The sequence below is a fragment of the Heterodontus francisci genome, chromosome 1 (assembly GCF_036365525.1).
Source record: "Heterodontus francisci isolate sHetFra1 chromosome 1, sHetFra1.hap1, whole genome shotgun sequence".
Lineage (NCBI taxonomy): Eukaryota > Metazoa > Chordata > Chondrichthyes > Heterodontiformes > Heterodontidae > Heterodontus > Heterodontus francisci.
The window spans coordinates 8949601-8958316 of NC_090371.1; positions in this window are offsets into that span (position 1 = coordinate 8949601).

An 8716-nucleotide genomic window follows, 5' to 3' on the forward strand; every position below is an offset into this window, starting at 1 on the left:
GAGGGGAGGGGAGGCGAGGGGGCAGGAGGGGAGGGGAGGCGAGGGGGCAGGAGGGGAGGGGAGGCGAGGGGGCAGGAGGGGAGGGGAGGCGAGGGGGCAGGAGGGGGAGGGGGTGCGAGGGGGCAGGAGGGGGAGGGGGGGCGAGGGGGCAGGAGGGGGAGGGGGGGGGAGGGGGCAGGAGGGGGCGGGGGGCAGGAGGGGGCGGGGGGCAGGAGGGGGCGGGGGGCAGGAGGGGGCGGGGGGCAGGAGGGGGCGGGGGGCAGGAGGGGGCGGGGGGCAGGAGGGGGCGGGGGGCAGGAGGGGGCGGGGGGCAGGAGGGGGCGGGGGGCAGGAGGGGGAGGGGGGTGAGGGGGCAGGAGGGGGAGGGGGCAGGAGGGGGAGGGGGCAGGAGGGGGAGGGGGGTGAGGGGGAGGGGGGTGAGGGGGAGGGGGGTGAGGGGGAGGGGGGTGAGGGGGAGGGGGGTGAGGGGGAGGGGGGGTGAGGGGGCAGGAGGGGGAGGGGGGGCAGGAGGGGGAGGGGGGGCAGGAGGGGGAGGGGGGGCAGGAGGGGGAGGGGGAGTGAGGGGGAGGGGGGGTGAGGGGGAGGGGGGGTGAGGGGGAGGGGGGGTGAGGGGGAGGGGGGGTGAGGGGGAGGGGGGGTGAGGGGGAGGGGGGGTGAGGGGGAGGGGGGGTGAGGGGGAGGGGGGGTGAGGGGGGTGAGGGGGAGGGGGGTGAGGGGGAGGGGGGTGAGGGGGAGGGGGGTGAGGGGGAGGGGGGTGAGGGGGAGGGGGGTGAGGGGGAGGGGGGTGAGGGGGAGGGGGGTGAGGGGGAGGGGGGTGAGGGGGGTGAGGGGGAGGGGGGTGAGGGGGAGGGGGGTGAGGGGGAGGGGGGTGAGGGGGAGGGGGGTGAGGGGGGAGGGGGGTGAGGGGGAGGGGGGTGAGGGGGAGGGGGGTGAGGGGGGTGAGGGGGGTGAGGGGGAGGGGGGTGAGGGGGAGGGGGGTGAGGGGGAGGGGGGTGAGGGGGAGGGGGGTGAGGGGGAGGGGGAGGGGGGTGAGGGGGAGGGGGGTGAGGGGGAGGGGGGTGAGGGGGAGGGGGGTGAGGGGGAGGGGGGTGAGGGAGAGGGGGGTGAGGGAGAGGGGGGTGAGGGAGAGGGGGGTGAGGGAGAGGGGGGTGAGGGGGAGGGGGGTGAGGGGGAGGGGGGTGAGGGGGAGGGGGGTGAGGGGGAGGGGGGTGAGGGGGAGGGGGGTGAGGGGGAGGGGGGTGAGGGGGGTGAGGGGAGGGGGGGTGAGGGGGAGGGGGGTGAGGGGGAGGGGGGGTGAGGGGGTGAGGGGGAGGGGGGGTGAGGGGGAGGGGGGGTGAGGGGGGGTGAGGGGGAGGGGGGGTGAGGGGGAGGGGGGGTGAGGGGGAGGGGGGGTGAGGGGGTGAGGGGGAGGGGGGGGAGGGGGGGAGGGGGGGTGAGGGGGAGGGGGGAGGGGGGAGGGGGGAGGGGGGTGAGGGGGAGGGGGGTGAGGGGGGTGAGGGGGAGGGGGTGAGGGGGAGGGGGTGAGGGGGCAGGAGGGGGAGGGGGGTGAGGGGGCAGGAGGGGGGTGAGGGGGAGGGGGGTGAGGGGGAGGGGGGGTGAGGGGGTGAGGGGGAGGGGGGGGGAGGGGGTGAGGGGGAGGGGGTGAGGGGGGGAGGGGGGGGAGGGGGAGGGGGGAGGGGGGTGAGGGGGAGGGGGGTGAGGGGGAGGGGGGTGAGGGGGAGGGGGGTGAGGGGGAGGGGGGTGAGGGGGGTGAGGGGGAGGGGGTGAGGGGGCAGGAGGGGGAGGGGGCAGGAGGGGGAGGGGGCAGGAGGGGGCAGGAGGGGGAGGGGGGGGGCGAGGGGGCAGGAGGGGAGGGGAGGCGAGGGGGCAGGAGGGGAGGGGGCAGGAGGGGAGGGGAGGGGAGGCGAGGGGGCAGGAGGGGAGGGGAGGGGAGGCGAGGGGGCAGGAGGGGAGGGGAGGGGAGGGGGCAGGAGGGGAGGGGGGCGAGGGGGCAGGAGGGGAGGGGGGCGAGGGGGCAGGAGGGGAGGGGGGCGAGGGGGCAGGAGGGGAGGGGGGCGAGGGGGCAGGAGGGGAGGGGGGCGAGGGGGCAGGAGGGCGAGGGGGCAGGAGGGCGAGGGGGCAGGAGGGGGAGGGGGCAGGAGGGGGAGGGGGCAGGAGGGGGAGGGTGCAGGAGGGGGAGGGGGCAGGAGGGGGAGGGGGCAGGAGGGGGAGGGGGGCAGGAGGGGAGGGGGGGCGAGGGGGCAGGAGGGGAGGGGGGGCGAGGGGGCAGGAGGGGAGGGGGGGCGAGGGGGCAGGAGGGGAGGGGGGGCGAGGGGGCAGGAGGGGAGGGGGGGCGAGGGGGCAGGAGGGGAGGGGGGGCGAGGGGGCAGGAGGGGAGGGGGGGCGAGGGGGCAGGAGGGGAGGGGGGGCGAGGGGGCAGGAGGGGAGGGGGGGCGAGGGGGCAGGAGGGGGAGGGGGGGCGAGGGGGCAGGAGGGGGAGGGGAGGGGAGGGGGCAGGAGGGGAGGGGAGGGGAGGCGGCAGGAGGGGAGGGGAGGGGAGGGGGCAGGAGGGGGAGGGGGCAGGAGGGGGAGGGGGGGCGAGGGGGAGGGGGGGCGAGGGGGAGGGGGGGCGAGGGGGAGGGGGGGGCGAGGGGGAGGGGGGGCGAGGGGGCAGGAGGGGGAGGGGGGGCGAGGGGGCAGGAGGGGGAGGGGAGGGGAGGGGGCAGGAGGGGGAGGGGAGGGGGCAGGAGGGGAGGGGAGGGGGCAGGAGGGGAGGGGAGGGGGCAGGAGGGGAGGGGAGGGGAGGCGGCAGGAGGGGAGGGGAGGGGGCAGGAGGGGAGGGGAGGGGGCAGGAGGGGAGGGGAGGGGGCAGGAGGGGAGGGGAGGGGGCAGGAGGGGAGGGGAGGGGAGGGGGCAGGAGGGGGAGGGGAGGGGAGGGGGCAGGAGGGGGAGGGGAGGGGAGGGGGCAGGAGGGGGAGGGGGGGCGAGGGGGCAGGAGGGGGAGGGGGGGCGAGGGGGCAGGAGGGGGAGGGGGGGCGAGGGGGCAGGAGGGGGAGGGGGGGCGAGGGGGCAGGAGGGGGAGGGGGGGCGAGGGGGCAGGAGGGGGAGGGGGGGCGAGGGGGCAGGAGGGGGAGGGGGGGCGAGGGGGCAGGAGGGGAGGGGAGGCGAGGCGGCAGGAGGGGAGGGGAGGGGGCAGGAGGGGAGGGGAGGCGAGGGGGCAGGAGGGGAGGGGAGGCGAGGGGGCAGGAGGGGGAGGGGAGGCGAGGGGGCAGGAGGGGAGGGGAGGCGAGGGGGCAGGAGGGGAGGGGAGGCGAGGGGGCAGGAGGGGAGGGGAGGCGAGGGGGCAGGAGGGGAGGGGAGGCGAGGGGGCAGGAGGGGAGGGGAGGCGAGGGGGCAGGAGGGGGAGGGGAGGCGAGGGGGCAGGAGGGGGAGGGGAGGGGAGGGGGCGGGAGGGGAGGGGAGGGGGCAGGAGGGGAGGGGAGGGGGCAGGATGGGAGGGGAGGGGAGGCGGCAGGAGGGGAGGGGAGGGGGCAGGAGGGGAGGGGAGGGGAGGCGGCAGGAGGGGAGGGGAGGGGGCAGGAGGGGAGGGGAGGGGGCAGGAGGGGAGGGGAGGGGGCAGGAGGGGAGGGGAGGGGGCAGGAGGGGAGGGGAGGGGGCAGGAGGGGAGGGGAGGGGAGGGGGCAGGAGGGGGAGGGGAGGGGAGGGGGCAGGAGGGGGAGGGGAGGGGAGGGGGCAGGAGGGGGAGGGGGGGCGAGGGGGAGGGGGGGCGAGGGGGAGGGGGGGCGAGGGGGAGGGGGGGCGAGGGGGCAGGAGGGGGAGGGGGGGCGAGGGGAGGGGGCAGGAGGGGAGGGGAGGGGGCAGGAGGGGAGGGGAGGGGAGGCGGCAGGAGGGGAGGGGAGGGGGCAGGAGGGGAGGGGAGGGGGCAGGAGGGGAGGGGAGGGGGCAGGAGGGGAGGGGAGGGGAGGGGGCAGGAGGGGGAGGGGAGGGGAGGGGGCAGGAGGGGGAGGGGGGGCGAGGGGGCAGGAGGGGGAGGGGGGGCGAGGGGGCAGGAGGGGGAGGGGGGGCGAGGGGGCAGGAGGGGGAGGGGGGGCGAGGGGGCAGGAGGGGGAGGGGGGGCGAGGGGGCAGGAGGGGGAGGGGGGGCGAGGGGGCAGGAGGGGGAGGGGGGGCGAGGGGGCAGGAGGGGGGGCGAGGGGGCAGGAGGGGGAGGGGGGGCGAGGGGGCAGGAGGGGAGGGGAGGCGAGGGGGCAGGAGGGGAGGGGAGGGGAGGGGAGGTGGCAGGAGGGGAGGGGAGGTGAGGGGGCAGGAGGGGAGGGGAGGTGAGGGGGCAGGAGGGGAGGGGAGGTGAGGGGGCAGGAGGGGAGGGGAGGTGAGGGGGCAGGAGGGGAGGGGAGGTGAGGGGGCAGGAGGGGAGGGGAGGTGAGGGGGCAGGAGGGGAGGGGAGGTGAGGGGGCAGGAGGGGAGGGGAGGTGAGGGGGCAGGAGGGGAGGGGAGGTGAGGGGGCAGGAGGGGAGGGGAGGTGAGGGGGCAGGAGGGGAGGGGAGGTGAGGGGGCAGGAGGGGAGGGGAGGTGAGGGGGCAGGAGGGGAGGGGAGGTGAGGGGGCAGGAGGGGAGGGGAGGTGAGGGGGCAGGAGGGGAGGGGAGGTGAGGGGGCAGGAGGGGAGGGGAGGTGAGGGGGCAGGAGGTGAGGGGGCAGGAGGTGAGGGGGCAGGAGGTGAGGGGGCAGGAGGGGAGGGGGCAGGAGGGGAGGGGGCAGGAGGGGAGGGGGCAGGAGGGGAGGGGGCAGGAGGTGAGGGGGCAGGAGGGGAGGGGAGGTGAGGGGGCAGGAGGGGAGGGGAGGTGAGGGGGCAGGAGGGGAGGGGAGGTGAGGGGGCAGGAGGGGAGGGGAGGTGAGGGGGCAGGAGGGGAGGGGAGGTGAGGGGGCAGGAGGGGAGGGGAGGTGAGGGGGCAGGAGGGGAGGGGAGGTGAGGGGGCAGGAGGGGAGGGGAGGTGAGGGGGCAGGAGGGGAGGGGAGGTGAGGGGGCAGGAGGGGAGGGGAGGTGAGGGGGCAGGAGGGGAGGGGAGGTGAGGGGGCAGGAGGGGAGGGGAGGTGAGGGGGCAGGAGGGGAGGGGAGGTGAGGGGGCAGGAGGGGAGGGGAGGTGAGGGGGCAGGAGGGGAGGGGAGGTGAGGGGGCAGGAGGGGAGGGGAGGTGAGGGGGCAGGAGGGGAGGGGAGGTGAGGGGGCAGGAGGGGAGGGGAGGTGAGGGGGCAGGAGGGGAGGGGAGGTGAGGGGGCAGGAGGTGAGGGGAGGGGAGGGGAGGGGGCAGGAGGTGAGGGGAGGGGAGGTGAGGGGGCAGGAGGTGAGGGGAGGTGAGGGGGCAGGAGGGGAGGGGAGGGGAGGTGAGGGGGCAGGAGGGGAGGGGAGGGGAGGTGAGGGGGCAGGAGGGGAGGGGAGGGGAGGTGAGGGGGCAGGAGGGGAGGGGAGGGGAGGTGAGGGGGCAGGAGGGGAGGGGAGGGGAGGTGAGGGGGCAGGAGGGGAGGGGAGGGGAGGTGAGGGGGCAGGAGGGGAGGGGAGGGGAGGTGAGGGGGCAGGAGGGGAGGTGAGGGGGCAGGAGGGGAGGTGAGGGGGCAGGAGGGGAGGTGAGGGGGCAGGAGGGGAGGTGAGGGGGCAGGAGGGGAGGGGAGGGGAGGGGGCAGGAGGGGAGGGGAGGGGAGGGGGCAGGAGGGGAGGGGAGGGGGCAGGAGGGGAGGGGGCAGGAGGGGAGGTGAGGGGGCAGGAGGGGAGGGGAGGGGAGGTGAGGGGGCAGGAGGGGAGGGGAGGGGAGGTGAGGGGGCAGGAGGGGAGGGGAGGGGAGGTGAGGGGGCAGGAGGGGAGGGGAGGGGAGGTGAGGGGGCAGGAGGGGAGGGGAGGGGAGGTGAGGGGGCAGGAGGGGAGGGGAGGGGAGGTGAGGGGGCAGGAGGGGAGGGGAGGGGAGGTGAGGGGGCAGGAGGGGAGGGGAGGTGAGGGGGCAGGAGGGGAGGGGGGGGAAGGGGGGGTGTGGGGGCAGGGAAGAGATTGGAGGCTGCAGGGTCTCATTTTGGGGAGAAGTGGGGGATTGGAGGGAATTGGTGAATTGAAAGCCTTAAGAAGGATCAGGTTAAGTGAGGGGGCAAGAGGGTGGCAGGTGAAATATAATGTGAGGAATTTTGAGGTTATTCACTTTGGTAGCAAGAATGGAAAAAACTAAATATTTTTTAAACAGTGGGAAACTATGAAATGTTGGTATTCAGAGGGGCCTTGGTATACTTGTAGAAGAAACACAGAAAATTAGCATGCACCTACAGCGAGCAATTAGGAAGGCAAATGAAATGCTGGCTTTCATTACAAGTGGGTTGGAGAGAATAAAGAAGTCTTGTTGAAATTGTACAGGGCTTTGGTGAGACCACGCCTGGAATACTGTGTACAGTTTTGATCTCCAGACCTAAGGAAGGAATCTACTTACCTTAAAGTGGGTGCAATGAAAGTTCACTGGATTGATTTCTGGAATGAGAGGGTTGTCCGTTGAGGAGATATTAAATACAATGGGCCGATAGCGCCTAGAGTTTAGAGCAGTGAGAAGTAGTCTCATAGAAAGAAAAGCCTGAGTGGATTGACAGGGAAGGTGCTGAGAGGCTGTTTCTCCTGGCTGGAGTGTCTAGAACTGGGGTGCATAGTCTCAGGATAAGGGATTGATTATTCAGGACTGAGATGAGTAGAACTTGCTTCACTCAGAGAGATGTGAATTTATGGAATTCTCTACCCGAGACCTGTGGATGCTCAGTCATTGACTATCTTCAAGACAGCATTTGATAAATTTTTGGACACTTGGGGAATCCAGGGATATTTTTATACTTGTCCATGGGTTGTGGGCATCGCTGGCAATGCCAGCTTAATTGCCCATCCCTAATTGCCCTGGAGAAGATGATGATGGTGAACCACTTGCAGTCCATGTGGTGTTGAAAAGAGGTAGCTACGGAGATAGTGGATGCATTGGTAATCATATTCCAAAATTCTTTAGATTCTGGAGCGGTTCCTGCAGATTGGAAGGTCGCCAATGTCACCCCACTATTTCGGAAGGAAGGGAGAGAGAAAACAGGGAATTACAGACCTGTTAACCTTACAGCAGTTGTTGGGAAAATGCTAGAATCTATTCTAAAGGATGTGATAAATGGACACTTGGATAATAATGATCTGATTGGGCATTGTCAACATGGATTTATGAATGGGAAATCATGTTTGACGGACCTGCTGGAGTTTTTTTGAGGATGTTAGTAACAGAATTAATAAAGGGTGGACGTGGCTTACGATAAGGTCCCCCTCATGGGGTTGGTTAGCAAACTTAAAGCACATGGGATAGGAGGTAATATACTGGCATGGATTAAGGATTGGTTAACAGGCAGAAAGCAGACAGTAGGAATAAACGGGTTATTCTCAGGTTGGCAGGCTGTGACTAGTGAGGTACCGCAGGGATCAGTGCTTGGGCCCCAGCTGTTCACAATATAAATATCAATGATTTGGATGTGGGGACCAAATGTAATATTTCAAAGTTCGCGGATGACACAAAACTAGGTGGGAATGTGTGTTGTGAGGAAGATGCAAAGCGTCTTCAAGGGCATTTAGACAGACTTAGTGAGTGGGCAAGAACGTGGCAGATGGAATATAATGTGGAAAAAGTTGAGGTTATCCATTTTGGTAGGAGGAATAGATATGCAGTGTATTTTTTAAATGGTAAGAGATTAGAAAGTGTAGATGGACAAAGGGACCTGGGTGTCCTCGTCAATAAGTCACTGAAAGCTAACATGCAGGTGCAGAAAGCAATCAGGAAGGCTAATGGTATGTTAGCCTTTATCGCAAGAGGATTTGAGTATAGGAGTAGTGAAGTCTTCCTTCAATTGTATAGAACCTTGGTTAGACCGCACCTGGAATACTGTGTACAGTTTTGGTCCCCCTTACCTTAGTAGGATATTATTGCCATAGAGGGAGTGCAACGAAGGTTCATCAGACTTGTTCCTGAGATAGTGGGACTGTCCTACGACGACAGATTGGGGAAACTGGGTCTGCATTCTCTGGAGTTTCGAAGAATGAGAGGTGATCTCATTGAAACCTACAAAATACTTAAAGGGATAGACAGGGTAGATGCAGCTAAGATGTTTCCCCTGGCTGGGGAGTCTAGAACCAGGGGATACAATTTCAAACTAAGGGGGAAGCCACTTAGGACAGAGATGAGGAAAAATTTCTTTACTCAGAGGGTTGTGAATCTTTGGAATTCTCTACCCCAGAGAGCTGTGGAAGCTCAGTCATTGAGTATGTTTAAAGTAGAGATTGACAGACTTCTAAATACAAATGACATAAGGAGTTAGGAAGATAGTATGGGGAAAAAGGCATTGAAGTGGATAATCAGCCATGATCACATTGAATGGTGGGGCAGACCCAATGGGCTGAATAGCCTACTCCTATGTTCCTATGAAACCTGGGGCCCTTGCTTTGTCTGTCACAAGGACCCAAGTTCTAAAATGCACTGAAGGGGAGGACATGTTAAACAGGGAATCACCATTTTGACAGGTTGTGGATCAGCTGTTAAACTTGCACTACAGTGTCGATCTGCTGCAAGATGTGTAGCACGAGGGCTGGAGAAATAGAGGCTGCTCAGCTGGTCCAACGAGGCAGTTCAAGCTCTGCCATCTCTACTCAAAAGAGCCGGGCCTGAGTTTCACAGATCGGGACTGGATTTCTGAGACAA